General features: G+C 42.8%; 1 long non-coding RNA gene across 3 annotated transcripts in view; it reads left to right on the top strand.

Annotated features, from left to right (window-relative positions):
* Positions 1-15,162, top strand: part of LOC142013658 (uncharacterized) — an 84,130-nt gene extending 68,968 nt beyond the window's left edge. For all 3 annotated transcript variants that reach the window (XR_012645750.1, XR_012645748.1, XR_012645749.1), the window contains one exon: positions 11,195-15,162. This is a non-coding gene — a long non-coding RNA (uncharacterized LOC142013658). The remainder of the gene's footprint in view (positions 1-11,194) is intronic.
* The last annotated feature ends 1,113 nt before the right edge of the window (positions 15,163-16,275 follow it).

Genomic DNA, 16,275 nt, shown 5'->3' with positions numbered 1-16,275 from the left:
AGGTTAGATGGCTTCCCTCTTGGGTTACAGAAAAACAGCAGACCCAACTTGCATTCTTTTAGGAAACTACATGGCTCCTGGAATCCAGCTTGTTTTCAGTTTTTCTTCTAAAGAATGTGCTCTCCAGTTTGCTGCCTCTTTCAGGGAAAATGCCTCTGTAAGCCCCACTCTACCCATGTGTACCTCAGCCCAATTATCATCTTACTCACCACAGTTTCATTACGGGGCCCAAGGGTGGAGTTTTCCTTTTGCCACTGGAGGTTTCGTGAGTTGGCCGTCTAAGAGAATACCCATGATGGTAGCTCCAGTGTTAGACAGGTAAATCCATTCAGCTTCACTGGCTCACTATCGCAGGCTTCATAGCTGTGGCAGAATGTGATGACACTGCTCCCTACACCACCTCATAAATATTCATAAAACTTGTTTTGGAGTACAAGTCAATATTAATTACTGAGCATGCACATATTCGTCAAAACCCCTCTATAGATGAAACAAGGATGTATTGCCCAAAATCTGCAGAAATTTATTAAGGGGAAAGCTCAGTAAAGCCACATTCCTTACTGAGATAAGAGATGGTGAGTTATCTGCCCCCATACCCTCCTCACTTAAACTGGAGTTAAAAGAGGATGCTTGTTCTCTGTGTAGATCAAGGAGCCATCCTGTAGTGGTATGTGTACTCATATGTGAACTCCACTGGTATGTGGACTTGATTTCCTAATACTGTAGATTTGTCCACTCTCACCTAGTGTGATTAATATTTTATATAGTACAGGTAAAATTGAGAGGAAAAGGAGATTTTGCCTGGAAATATCTGTGACTGCAGGGTGGGGGTGGGACTCATAAGCACCTGGGACAGGCAGGAAGGGAAGATTCTAACCACCGCGCAGGCCTGAGATCCATGGGGAGAGTTACCTCACATGATCTGTCAGGTATTTGTCCGCTTGCAAGTCTGGTTGCAGATACCCCAATGCATGCATCACAGCCTTGCTCTCTGAAATGATAGCACATGTTTCCTGGCAGGTGACTCCCTGTTACCCCATTGGTGTTCCACATATCATTAATTTTCATGTACATTCATTTCCATGTTCTTTTAGAAGTAAATCACACAGCCTCTAGATTGTTCCCCAACGCTTTCCTCTGGCAACTGAATAAGCTTTTCCTATTTGTATACGTTAGCTGAGCAGGCTTGCTGAGCGGGTGTGAAAGGGGCAAATGCCAGGGTGCCCAGATCTCCCTTACACACCTTGCCAAGGGCCCTGACAAGTCTGTCAGACCCTCTGTCTCTCAGGCCTACACTAGGCAACCAAGGTGATTCCAGATACTCAATTCTCGCTAAGCTAATAGTGTAGCTAGAATTGACCTGTCAGGATCAACTAAGTTTCCTGGAGTAGATCAGGGCTTTTTGGGCTCATACCAATGTCTCTTACTCCACACAGGGTCAGTGGCCGAGCCCAGATAAATAGATTTTTCCATATCTTCACACACAGCGAAACAGATCTCTGGAAGATCGATTGTAGTGCATTGGACCCCAGTACCCTCAGGCATGTGTATTACATATCAGGAGTGCCCAAGAGTCATGAGCTATGTCCATATTATATAGATGCTTTCCTGTTCATTTATTGTACTATTGTGATTCTTAAGATGGTAAGTATTCAGATTTTTGAGTGGGAGTGGCAAACCCCCCAACGTATCAGGACATTAATCTGAATGTTACTTTTGAGACTTAGAAAACACCACTTGGACTGTCAGCTGGCTGGTATTGCATAAGTATATGTAGATGTCCTACTTCCAGACCAGTACAGAAATTCAACTACTGTTAAAAAGCTAATATTTTTCTGTGGAGCAAATACCACTTCCCACATTCAATGCACAAGTGAATAGGCTTTCTACTCAAAAGGATTTATTAGGGCACACTGCACACATGCTTTTCTGGGAGTGCTGTTGTGTGGTTTGTGGACCCACATAATTGCGGAACAACTAGGCACACCATTCCCCAACTCCAGCTCACATCAGCTTTTCCCCAACACCAGATTCTCTGCTATGCAAAAAAAGATCAAGAATGGGTTACTAGCCTGAGTCCAGAGAAATTACAGAGGTTCAGCTCTCTTTGGGCCTTCTGTCATTGCCATCTAAATCAGTACTTTGGTTGCAGCCAGGGCACGTTTGGTTGTGTTTTGATTTTTGTTTGTGTGTTTTTGCATCTGTAGATGGCGGCCTAAAGAGGGTGCATTAATCACAGCAAATTCTCATGCTTTGATACAACTCCACGATCAGGAGGTTTTTGGTACAGATTCGCAACATCAGTAATATAGATAGTTGAAAGCATCCTAATGCATTTTAACATTCATCTAGACTTTAACACAGTACACAGAGTTAGTTTATCAAAATTGTGTGCAATGATTTAAAGCTAAAGATCAACTGTGAGAGAGGCTGATTGCTCTGAAAATTTTAACAAGTTTTCATCATAACGTACTTCTATAAAGATTCTGTGACATGCTAAGCTTTTGCTTAGATTACATGGAGTTGATTTGGCATAATACCCACTGCTTCCTCTTTTTATTTTGAAGCTATTGAGGAAGCTGCAGGTGAGAGAAAATATTGTGAGATAAATTTTTGCATTAAAGTCAAAGCTCAAGAAGAAGCTGCTGCTTTGTGTACCATTTGGCCTACATTCTACACAGCTGACACCTGAACTAGACAATCTCTCTGTACACTTAAAGCTCAGATCACATTCCGCTTGTGTTTGTGTAAGAAATGTGTGAAAATTATGGGAGGTTTTTTTTATTACAGAGGTAAAATGAACATTTCTAACATTTTTGAAGCTTGCAGCTGTTAAAAGAAGATCCTGGAAGACAAAACGCCAATTATGGAACTCAGTTAATATTTTGTATACTGAGTCATAGGATATTCATTCTCTATACTATAACTCTTGGATGATAGTTTGGAAAATGCCAGCATCTGACAATGACTTTATAACACATTGTATTATAACACATTATATTATTGTGTTATATATAACACATTGCATTATAACACAATGTTATCCGTTATCAGTCCTGCAATATCCGCTGGTCCAGATCCTGATGCCCTTACTCACATTGGTCAGTTCCTTATTGTATGGGTAGCCCCACTGACATCAATACTCCCAGAATAAAGTATTTTCTCAGGATCTGGCCCACAGTGATTCATCTTTCTACTTAGATCACTGTTAGGAGAACCATTAGAATTGATGAATTACACAAAGCCTTTTAGAACTTCCAGATGTGTTGTGGAAATACTTCAGTCTTTTTTAAAATAAAAAAGGGGGGTTAAATGATTTAAAATATTGCATTAGTCACAGTTAATAATAGTTTTAATTATATACTGAAACAAAAAGAGAATACCAATTTAAATTATAAATATTTGAATGTTCTACACTTTAAAAACATTCAGTTCAGTTACAACACAGAAAACAATGTGTACAGTGAAAATACTTGTAAAGAAAAATAATAATATAAAGCCAGTATTAATCCAGTTAATTTGTTTTGCATTAATCACATTCATTAACTGCAATTGAGGTCCTTAATATCTTACATGGAGAAACTGAGCCTATTGTGATTTTTTTAAAGTAAAGGGATATAGCTTTCATCTTCTTATAGCATAAGTAAGCAAAAATAAAACACAGTATTGTCAATAAAATCTTGCAGAAGAGTGAAAGCTCAGAAGGAAGCTACTGCTTTGTGTACCATTTGGTCTAAAGATTTTACATATATATTCAACTCTCCAAATTAACAACAGTAGTATTTTTATGTCTTTAGTTTCATGTTTTAGTTTTAGTTTTAAGTTAATTTTCGGAGTGGTAGGAAAGGAGGAGAGCTTGCACGATATTTTTCCTTTTGCTTTGGTTAGAAAGAAAAACATACCCTCCCCTTCTTTCCCCACTGAAATGAACCATTTTTGTTTTGATTTATTGTTATTATTGTTGAAAGAAAAAGTCAATGAAAATGGAAAAAATCATTTTAGTAGAAAGGTGTTTTCTGTCAGAAAAAAAAAGTAGTGACAAGAAATTTGGTTACGTTTTACTGCCCAGTCAGAGTACATAATTGCTTGATATAAATGCATTGTTGCGATGATCCCATTGGGTCATATTCTGCTTCCAACGAAATCTGTGACAAAACTCCCATTGGTTCAGTGGCTGAGTATTATGCCATTGGAGAAGAGGGGGCCAGGTTCAAAATATATTTAGAAATGTTCTTCACCTGTACATCTAGGTCACTGAGGAACATTTCTAAATCTCACCTGCACTACTTCCTGGAGTAGTAGTTGTGTTACTTCAGCTTTACTACACTTACTGGAGTATGGTTACTCACCACTTTGAATTTTGTTGTTGTTGCTCAGAAGGATCAGAACTTAGATTTTGATGCATGCTTAATTTCATTCTTCCAAGGTGTTTCAATAATGCTTATCTATTTCGGTAAACATTGTTTTAAAACAACTGAGTTGATTTGTCAACAAGCCATTTGATCAGAAATAGATTTTCAAAGACTCTGAAATCAATGGTTAAATTTATATTAATTTTAATTATCAAAAATTAAAAAGAACATCTTAAATACTAATTTGGTGTTCTGCCAAGTCAAACAAAAATGAATGACATATTAAAATGAACATATTTTTATTTTTATTGGTTATGTGGCCACCTTTCTTGCTACATACATCAGTTAGCAAAGCATGCTTTCTACTGTGGAAATTTCATTATTACATTTAATTCTGATTTATTAGCAATAGCAAACAAGTCTGGTTTCTTTCTATTTAGGTTTATCTTTCAGGAAAGCAGAAGGAAGATGAGGAAAGAAATTATAATAAGACTGAACTATGAACTTTAAGAAGATGAGACCAAGTAACTGTTTGCACAGTGAAAACTAAATCCATTAATTAACAATCAGTCACCAGTGGTCACAAGTGTAGTATGGAAGCAAAGATTATGTAGCATGCAACTGATTTATGCTGGTTGGAACTGACAAAAGAAATACATTTATTCCAATTTTCTGTCTAGATGATCACAAACCAACTTTAATAAAAGGTATCAGTTGTTTGAAAACTAGTTCTAGATCAGCTCATCTGAAACTTTTCCAGTTAAAGTCATGTTATGAAGTGATAGGTAGGGCTCTTATCTCTCCAAGTTAATCTTCCAGCCTGTGTTTTTTCTCTGTCTTTCCTTGTTTGGCAGAACAGATGCTGTTTGTTTTTCTTTAGTGAAAAGGGTGCTATTTGATCCCATAGAGTTGATAGTAGCAAGCTATATTTAGTCTGTCACCCTGAACCTCCCTTACCTTCAAGGTGATGTTATCCATGGCATTAGAATGATCTGTAATCATAGTCTGCTGTCACTTTGAATAATGTCTTGATACCATTTGATAGGTGGGACAAGACCACACAAGAAGTGGTGTCTTCCCAGCACAGTTATCCAGTGCAGAAGATGCATGGTGATACAGCATAAAGTGAGCTGCAAAGGATATATCAATAGAAAACAGAAACCATGGGAATGTTTTAAGGTTCTCAAACAACAGTTCACTACTGTAGTAAATTTGCCTCCTTCTTAGTTTGAAAATAAAAAGGAATTCCAGGCCATACCTTTACAAATCACAGAATTGGTCATTGCAGTGTTCCTATATAGCATGAATGGAATTCTTGTGGCAGTGCTGTTCTTTGGATCTTCCTATTTATGATTTGTCTATCCTACATGCAACTCTTAGGACTGTGTAAGTAGACAATTCTTCTGACTGGTATAAGCTTCATTCCGGAATTTTGAAATCTGGAAAATTTCTGAGGACTTAATTTGTCACCTTGAAATTACAGAACTTTCATGATATGTGTATTTTATAGTGATTAGTTAGGGTAGTGTTCTGCTAATTTTCTTTTCAGTATTCAGCTTTACCAGAAATCACTTAAAAAAGGTACCACTAGTACTGTACCTTTATCTGTGTCCTTGCTCCCCACAACTTCCACTCCCTGCCAGGGCACTTAGCATGTACCACAAAAGAGTAAAAACCATAAAACAAGTGAAAAATGTAAAACAATAAGAATGTAGATATTTAAATCAATGGAGGTGGGAAGGGATTGGTTTGGTTCAGTTTCCTTAGTGAGGACACACAATTGCCCATTAGTATGGACTGAACCCATATCTCATAGCAGTGGCTTGAACCACTGAATATAAACTTCACATCAGTAACTTCTTTAAAATCAGTCATATGTCATACCACTGAAAGAGCAAAATGGTCTAGCAGGAATTCATTCAGAACCCTAATAAATGTGGTCACAACTTCAGAGAATAGGAGACAGCCAGGCTATCACTTAGGCTGGGCTACACTTGGAAATTTTATTGGCAAAGCTAAATCTCTTTCAGTTGTGAAATATCCCACCACTAAGGCCAGGTCTACACTAGACATTAAAGTCAATTTTAGATATGCAAGTCTAGCTATGGCAATTGCAAAGGTAGAATTGACTTATCTACAATCAACTTGCCTGGCCATCCTCACAGAGGGAGATCAATGGGAGAAACTCTCCCATCAACCTCCCTTACTTCTCATGATATTGAGGAGTGCTGGGGTTGACCCCAGATAGTTTGATTTCATGTGTCCCAACTAAACACATGAAATTGAACCCCGGAAGATCGATCCTGATTGGGTCGATCTTCCATGTAATGAAGACATACTTCAAGAAATGGAGCTATATGGACGTAACTCCCTGTGTAGACAGCACTAGGTTGACAGAAGAATTCTTCCATCTCTTGTGGAAGTGGATCACCTACATTGACTGGAGAACTCCTCTTGATAACATAGGTAGCATCTTTCCTGAAGCATTGTAGTGGCACAGGTGCAGTGCTATAACTGTGATACTGTAGCAGTTTAAGTGTAGACATATGCTTACATAGTATGACACCTTGTTAGCTCCATGAGTAAAGTGAACATAGGCATGACAAAGCTAGACTGCAAACAGTGTTTAAAAGAGAAAATGAAAGATCCCATGGATCCCAGAAAATCATAACTAGACACTCCAGAAATCAAGTCATACTATACTAGAAGAGAGACAGGCCACTGGGACTTGTCATCTAAACCATTTTTGTATGATGGCCCATGCTGTATATCACAGAAATTAATGGAAGCTTTAACATTGAACTCAAGGAGTACTCGGCCAGGCTGGAATGGAACTGGTTGAAAAGTGAGAAGATGGAATTTTGTCAGTTTCAAAATTAAAACTGGTTCGATCAATCATATTCTATTCTTAAAGGGGTATTATCAACTCCCTAAATATCAGCTCCAGAAAAGAAATGACAAAAAGTCTATTTATTTTCTGTAGCATTTACAAGCTGATTAGTAAGACTCTATTACTATGATTTGCCTTCCCGAGCAAAATCTGCCCCACACAAAGATAATAGGAATACTATTGCTGGAACTGAGAACCATTAGCAAGCATTTTCAATACGGGCTCCTGCTTTGGGGATGAATCAAAGGTAGAGTTCACTGGTCTGGAGGGTTGCTACAAGATATAGCTATTTCATAACATCATAAAATACTAGACCCAGATAGTCGTCAAGTCCAATCCCTCAAGGGGTCATCAAGTCCAGTCCCCTGCCCTCATGGCAGGACATAACACCATCTAGACCATCCCTGACAGATATTTATCTAACTTGTTCTTAAACATCTCCAACAATGAAGATTTCACATCCTCCTTATTCCAGTGCTTAACCACCCTGACAGTTAGGCAGCTTGTCTTAATATTCAACCTAAACCTCCCCAGCTGCAGTTTAAGACCATTGATTCTTGTCCTGCCCTCAGATGTTAAGGAGAACATTTTTTCTCTCTCCTCCTTGTAACATCCTTTTAGGTACTTGAAAGATCATATTTAATGTAACGTATGTTTGTGTTGTGTTTTAACTGTTTGGGGTTGGTTATTTAGGATATCCTTGACAGCCACAGTGGTCATTTTATGGGCCATTTTTTATGGGTTGGCCATGCAGGGTTGTTTTTTGTGTTTTAGTTCTTGTTTGAATGTTGTAAATCAGTGCCTGTTTGCTAAGGACTCTAGGTGCTATATAAATCATGAGGTGGTGTCAGCGGGTTCTAGGGTAATGCTTACTAGTGTAAAGTAACTTATTCCATTATTCAGTACTTTTACACATGCAGAAGTTATTTATAAAAACCCTATAGTTCACAGGAAATTGTTTGGCTTTGGGAACAGTCTGACAGCTCTGTAATAGAAAGCTGGCTAGCAAGCTGAAGCGACTTATAATCTTTCACAAAGAACTCTCTCCAAATTAGTCCATGTATTTTATTCTTAATTATAATAAACAGATTTATTATGGTAGTGCCTTCAAGCCAATCAAAATAGGGTTCCATTGTGCTAGGCACTGTATAAAGACACTAGTTGATGATTCCTATCATGAAGAACTTACATAAATAAGTAAACAGCCAACACCACAGGTGTAGGGTGGAGGAAGGGCAAGAACACATAGGCAGAAAGGAGAGCACATGTGTTGGCAGCAAAGGGCATGTTAGTTTGTTAGTTTCTGGGATTGGGAGGGTGGGTTTAGTTAGGAGGAGACAAGCTAATATGGGATGAGGGGGATCAGGCCAGGGGAAAAGATGGTCAAGTGTGCAATGAAACTGAGGTGAAGAGGCTTTGAAGAGGGTGAAAGAAGAGGGTTGAAGTAAACAGCCCATCAGACAGAAAGTCCAGAAAAACTTTAGAAAGTTCTCTGAATGTGCAACAGCCCTTGATTTGGCTGTTTCTGCTCCTATCAGCTGGAATCTCCAGCTGGCTTCTCTCTGCAGTTTACTCCAAGGCCACGTGCCCAGTGGCAGTGTGGTGGGAAGGAGTCTTGCCCCTGCAGAATGTATGTGTGTGGGTGGGGGGGGGGATTTCTGGAGGTGGTGTGGCCTGACTGGGCTCTATCTTCTCGGGCAGTGCAACAGTCCCTGCTTTGGCTGCCTCTGTCTACCAGCTGGACTCTGTTTCACTAGCCTCATTACTTATGTGGAAGCATACCTTATTCTAGGAATGAATGGTATTATTACATGTACCTGAGTATAACCCAGCCTGACCCTAAACAGATTAAGGAAATAGTTCAAGCCAATGCACCAGCCTTGTAAGGGTTTAGGCACATAATTTGATTTTACCACTGTGGCCACTGAGGCAGTTATATGCCACCTAAACAGCACACCATGGTGTTAAAGCATCCAGGTGACCCCAGTGAATATTTCATTCTGGAAGGAATTCTGCACTTGTGGAAAGTTGGCAGAGCCATACCTACCACCTATTGCCCCAGGGAGCCACCCCTCCCCACTCTTAGGGTAAAAGTAAGAAGGGCTGTGACTGAGTGTCCACGTGGTATGGTATGACATGGTCAGGCATTTCTGTTCCTTGCTTGTGTCAAGGCCACCAGTCTTGAATCAGAAAGTTGTAACAGGCTCCCTGCAGCCCCTCTTTCCATGCCATCAAAGCTACTTGCAGATACAGTAGAGAGTTGCCTGTGCTAATTGTATCGTCAGTAAAATTACTCAGAGTGTGTGAAATAAAACATGTAAATTAGCAGGATTGGGGCCTTTCTACTGTTGGCAGACATGGTAAAATCTGCACACTTCCAATGTAGACACTTTGAGCTAGAACAAAAGCTGATGTAAATTGAAAACTTATATTAGCCAAAGATTTTGGCCCCTTATTTAAAAAACAAGGTGTTTTGTTTTGTTTTGTTTTGTTTTGTTTTTGTCTTCTGTATTAAAAAGCCCAGGAGATGGACTTAGGAGTGGAATAATAATGAAAAAAATCAAGCATATCTAAATGTTTTCCCCAGTAGACCCTCAGAGTTTTACCGTAGAACCTCAGAGTTAATATCACCCCAGGAATGGAAGTTGTTTTAACTCTCAAATGTTCACAATTCTGAACAAAACATTTAAAACTTTGCAGATGAACATTGACTGAGTACAGCCTGGATATTTAATTATGAAGCAGAAAAATGCCCTTTTTCTTTTTTCTCTGATGTTACTTGATTACATACTTCTGGTTCCAAATGAGGTGTGTGGTTGACTGGTCACTTTGTAACTCTGGGTTCATAACTTCGAGATTCTGCTGTAGTTATATGTCTCCTAAATCTGAACTGACAAGCACTGTAAAAAATTCTGTAAGCAAAAGTTAGTACCCAGAAAAATATCCTTATTTAAAATTTACAGCCTGTCAGTATCAACAAAACAAAGTGATTAAAGTCATTGTATCTTGTAGAATTAAAAAAAAAATTAACCAACTGTCCAGACTGATGCAGTTATGCAAATTGATATTGCTGTGTGTGTAGGAGCAGTGTTTGGGTTTCATTTCAAAATGAATACTTAAACGAAAAAAAAAAACAAGATTTCAAGGGTGTTTCTTAGCAGCCAAAAATTATGAGGGGTGACTGCCTGCTGTGGTGCTTTTATACTTTCTGTGGCCTATTGAGACTTCCTGGTGGCCAATCTATGCTGTCCTCTAAAAATCTAAAAGCTTTCCCTTTTGTTCCCTGTATTTGATTTGCTTTTATACCATCACAAGCTGCATGTGAGGAGTGGAGCTGACTTTTTAACTTCAGAGATCAATATGACAGAAGGGCAGTGAAAATCAAGCATAACATAAAAAATGATAGGCAGAAAAGCCCCCAAAAAACTGGGTACTCGGGTCCAAAACTAGATGGGTGGCCAACCAAAGTCCTCACAGTCCACCAACAGCCTAACCACAGGATAAACCAGGGGTAATTCCAAAGTTGCTAACACTGTTCCGTCATGCTCAAAAAAATCCAGATAGTGCTGCTGAAAGAATTTCCTCCACAGGAAATGCCTTATGGTGGAAAGAAGGGGGTCAGTCTGCTTGGGTAAATGTAGATATCTTCTAATTATAAACCGTTCCTTGAAAGAATGTAAAACCAAACTGCACTCTAGATTCCATAAATAGTACTAAAGTGAATATTGCCATTATGCTGGTGCATTGTTCCAGATAGGTATGAATTTTCCTTATTTTTAGAGTAGTTTAAAAGCATTCATGTAAAAATGATACTGAATCAGGTCACCTGGACTTTTACCAATTTAGTTCCTTGCCCTGTTAATAGAGATCATAATTATCCAGTGTCCTACCATTTTAATTTTACCTGCTAAAGTAATTTTTTCATGAAATATTTCTGTTGTTGGAATCCTAGTGCACCTAGCGGCCAGGCCTGATTGTGGGACCTAAGCACTGTACAGTGGAAAGTTCTTCCGGAAGATCCCTGGCGCATCTACACTCTAAAGGTATTCTTCCAGAAGGAATGCAGAAGAATGCAGTTTCTCCTCCGGAGTCCTAACTCCTCTCCTGCTTCAGGAAGAGTGCCTTCTTCTAAAAGTATCTTCCGAAAGAAAGTACATTTAGATGTTCCACGAGCCCCTCTTCCAAACGAACTGTCCAGTGTGGCATTGGCTGAAGGGAGAAGAGATGCTCTACACAGCACCAGTGGAGCTATGAGGTACTGTGGTCCAGCCATCCTTAAAGTGGCAAGGAGCCCTGCAGCTCTCATCACATGAAGGCGACTGCATCTCATGAGGAGGGACACGTGGCAGCCTTGCGAAACAGAGGGGCCATGCCAGGAGATTGACATGGAACCTGTCCAATGACCAACGCACACACAGCACCCTTGGCATTGCGGGCCCCTCCGTGTCGTCGACCCATCATAGCACCAGCTGGGCCGACCACCGCCTCTGTGAGGGACTCGCCCCTGGCATGTCGCATACCCCATGGCAGGGTGGGATGGGCCAGGACGGGGTGGGGAGGGGTGGTGCAAGCCCATGCCTTGTTCCGTGGCAGGCTGGCCATGCTCTGGCCCCAGAGGTCCCATGCAGGAGCGCCACCACAGCATGTGATATCCAGAACCTACGCCCACTGACAGTGCTGTGAGCCACACATCTGTGGGGAGGGGCTTGGGAATAGACTGGCTTTGCGTGGCCCACATGCCACCCATGTTGGGACCCCCATATCAAGGTGACCCACCTACCCATCAGCCAGGTCTCCTGGGGGGCAGATGGGAGCACAGCCCTCAGTGCCCAGCTTTGGGACTGAAGTGTCATTTCCCTCTACCCATCCCACCCTATGGATGTGCCACCCAAGGGCCAGGTGGGACCCACCCCACCACCGGACAGGCCCAGCCCCAACCGTGGTGACAGGACACCAGCACCAGCTCACTGGCATGGTGAATCCACACCACCAGGAGTCAGCTGTGTCCGGCACAGGACACATCATTGTCCTGGCCAATACCTAGACACAGAGGTCACCATCTACATGCCCACACCATAAGCAGCAGAAACAGCTCCTGTGGGACCCACTACACCAGCACCATGCTGACCTGTGCTGCTGGCAGGAGGCCTGCAGAGACACCATGGACAAACTGGCCCCCGTGCAGGATGAGCTGGCCCAGCCTCCCGCTTCCCCAGATGCCTCTCCTGATGCCTCCGAGGCCCCCGCTGCCCTGTCCCGACCAGACCTCCCCTGAATGCCTTCTGGGGTCCCACAGCCTGCAGCATGGCCAGGCTGAACCCCGACGAGCCCGATGCATGTCCCCCAACCCCCACCTCCCCATGGCCCTGGCTCCACACCAGCCCTGGAGAGGAACCTGCACCTGTGGATCACGACCCCCCCCCAACCCCTCTGGAGGCGGGGCACAACCTGTCTAGGTGCCCCAACCCAATGTCCTGTGGTCCCATCCCCATCCCATGCTGTCCCAATGTAGGCAGGGCACCCCTGTGCACAGGTGGGAGAGAACGGTGCAGCTTGACAATGATGTGCTTGCTTCAGCTACATCATTTACCTTTGATGAAGATCTATCTAGGTCATCTGCATTACTCAGTGCTTCAAAAAGTCCACCACTGTAATGTATGTAAACTCCATTCAAGTACCCAGCATCCTCATGTCCCTCTGTCCCGGAGGGGGTGGGTGAGGGAAAGTTGGCCAGGGGTGTGTGGTGGGGGTGAGGTAGTATGGTGGGCAGTGGCAACGAGAAGCTGGCCTCAGCTGCCCAGGGACTGCTCCCAGGGGCTTGTGGGTGAACCCATGCCAGCAAGCGTCCTGAACAAAGAGCCCTGCAAGGTCAACCTGGTGGATGAGAGCTGCCTTGTGCTCCTTGTAGCTGGGTACGGCCTCGTCCAGCCATGCCTGAGACAAGAGATCCTCCCTGCCCTTGATAAAGTTCTGCAGGACACAGCAGGCCACCATGACCTGTGCCACGTTCTCCATCCCCATATTAGCACGTCAGGAGGTTCCTAAATTTCACCCGCAAGTGGAAAAAGGCACACTCCATGGAGGAGAATGCCCAGGCCACATAGACATTGAAGATCCCCTGGGAGGGGTTGGGGTGCCCAGTGTAGGGCTACATCAGCCATGGCAGCAGGGAGCAGGCCAGGCTGTCCACCACACACAGGCATGCTCGCATCCCCAACCACACACTCATGCTGTGGGATGCAGGCCATGGCCTCCATCCTGCAGTACAAGCTGGAGGTCCAGAACACACGTGCCTCTTGGGCTGGGCCTGGTCTGCCTACGCAGATATCCATAAAGTGGCCCCAATGGTCCACCAGTGCCCACAGCATGACAGAGTGGAAGCCCGTGTGGTTCGTGTAGTAGTCGAAGCACCAGTCTGGGACATGGATGGTAATATGAATTACATGGAGTGTGCCAAAGCAGTGGGGAAAGCCCAGGCTGGTGAACCCTGCAACAGCCACATCCAGGTCCCTGACTCGCACAGGCCTTCAGAGTAGCACCTGGACCATGGCTCCAACAACCTGCAGGAAACAGAGAGCAGGTGGGCTTGTGAGTGTGAACAGGGGTGTCCCTGCCCCTTCCTGGCCCTGCACTCCTCCCCCCAGACTTCCTGGGCATCCAACCCACCATGGAGTGACACCTCCAGCAGGGGTCCTGTGTAAGTGAGAGGTGTCTCAGTTTCCCTGGGCTGGGTTTCCCAGCCCAGCCCTTTGCACCCCTGGCCCTTGGGGGTCCTACGTGCCTGGTGGCGCCCTTCCCCTGCCATGTGCTAGGCCAGGGCATGGAGCATGCCTTACTTGGAGGATGACAGCCTTGACAATGGACTTCCCCACCCCAAACTGCTGCCTGGCAGAGCAGTAGCTGTCTGGCGTGGTGACTTTCTATACGGGGATGGCCACACACTTCTCCATAGAGAGGGCTGGCTGCATCCAGATGTCTTGGCACCGGTAAAAGGGGGAGAGCCAGGTGTAGAGCTCCATGAAGGTGTCCCTCTTCATCTGGAAGTTCTGCACCCAGCGTGCATCATCCCAGTCATTCAGGACCACCTGGTCCCACCACTTGGACTTGGCGGGTGGGTCCAGATTTGCCGGATGGCCCTGGGAGGCCATGGCAGGGAGTGTGGTGGCTTGGGGCCCATGGAGCCAGGTTTCCAGTAATGAAGGAGGCAGAGTAGAACTGCCAGCAAGGTGGCCAGCAGGCATACTGGGGCAATCCTGAAGGTCTGCAGTTGCTGTGGATACATGGCTCTCAAAGGTGAGGGTCAGAACTGGGCACAGGCTCAACTTCACTGGAAACAGCTTGGCAAGCCTCAGCAGCATGTGCAGGGAGGGGCTGTTTGGGAGGGGCCCTTTGAGGCCACGTCTGGCCGATGCTCTCGGAAGGGCTTTCTGGCCATGCGACCCTGTCCTCGGCATTTCGTGGCCCATTCTTTTGGAAGGGTGCATGTGGCTGTATGGACGTGCTATTCTGGGAGAATGGCTGACTCTTTTGGAGCGCTTTTTTTCTGTGGATGTGATCTTCTGGAATTGGCTACTACGCTGGCTACTAAGATACTATAAGTAATAACTTAGTGAAATAGAACCCAAAATGCATAACGGTGGGCAACATATGGCACTATGATATGCCAGATTTCCTTAGCTGACTTATTTCTGTACAATAAAGCAAAACAATACAGTGTTTTAGTTTTTCATATTTATGATTTGTCATCAGGGTTAGCAACAATTTCAGCTAATTTTCTAATTTCACATCAATGTTTTAAAGAGAATCCAAGTGCACTGCTGAAGAAGTGAGTATCTGGTCTGCTTTCACTAAACATTTTTTTATGTAGCCTTCCTGAGTTGTTATGCTTCTGGCTATTAAATAGAAATGGCTGGTTTTGCAATAAGAAAAAGTGTGATTTTTAGTTTTTGATCCAATTTCTTATTAAAAGATTTTGAATACATAGGAACTTGGAAGAATGTGGTTGTAAGAAAACAGTATGAAAAACAGGCTTAAAAAATGATTTTCCATTAAATTTTTCAACTTTTCCAGGTAAATATTGAGTTAGGCTATGTAAAAGGGAATTGTCCCTCCATATGGTGGGCTACATGCAAGAACATGAAGTGAAGGGGTAACTCACACTTTTTTACATAATTGATTATCAACTATAGGCCTGCAGTGTTCCATTGGGCTTGGCTATGCATATTTTAGTCATAAAGATTATTTGATGGCTTATTGTCTAGAACCAAGCAAACAAACTCTTTTTTAAAGAACGAAGTGAAATTCTATATAAATTCATATAAAACACTAGGTATTTGTATAAAACAAGAAACATTTTAATATTTGTCACAATTCTTGTGTCTATAGAATTTCATGAGCACAGGTGGAGGTGGAAAATGGAATATTATCTAAAAATATTGTGTGTCATAAACATGAGATTGTGGCACTAACCTCATGTAACTAATTTTATATTTTGTGTTCTAACAATCAGACAGGGAATGAACACAAGTCAAATTGAACATCAAGACGTTGTAGGTAGTGGAACCTCTCTTGGTACTCAGCTCCTCTCACACGAGGCAAATTATGCCCCTTAGATGCCCCTCATGAGCACTAACCTTAAGTCATCTGAGGATTTCATCTTTCTTCAGGACTTTGCCTCAAGTCTGGTGTCCATGTTGAAAGAAGCCAGGCAATCCAGAGAAATGAGTAGGCCAGTTAAAGGAAGAATGGTCTGGGGTAGCCTGAGACTTAGGACATCTGAGGCCAATTCACTTGTGTACTGATATAGATCAAAGTGATTGTTCAATGTATGAGTGTATTTAGTACTTACATTTCATGAAAACTAGTCCAGTGCTACTTACGCTGTTTTCACTTATCTGTTTCCTGCAAAATGTAACAGCAAATAGTAAACATTTACATTGTGTATATGTCCCTATAACTACATAAACCACCAAACAAGCCATGAAATGAGACAGAAGCCATGTAGATTGCAAATGAAGTTCTTCAATGGGAAAG

This window comes from Carettochelys insculpta, chromosome 5 (genome assembly GCF_033958435.1).
Source record: "Carettochelys insculpta isolate YL-2023 chromosome 5, ASM3395843v1, whole genome shotgun sequence".
NCBI lineage: Eukaryota > Metazoa > Chordata > Testudines > Carettochelyidae > Carettochelys > Carettochelys insculpta.
The sequence above is the reverse complement of the archived record's forward strand: the minus strand, read 5'-3'. Positions and strand labels throughout refer to the sequence as shown.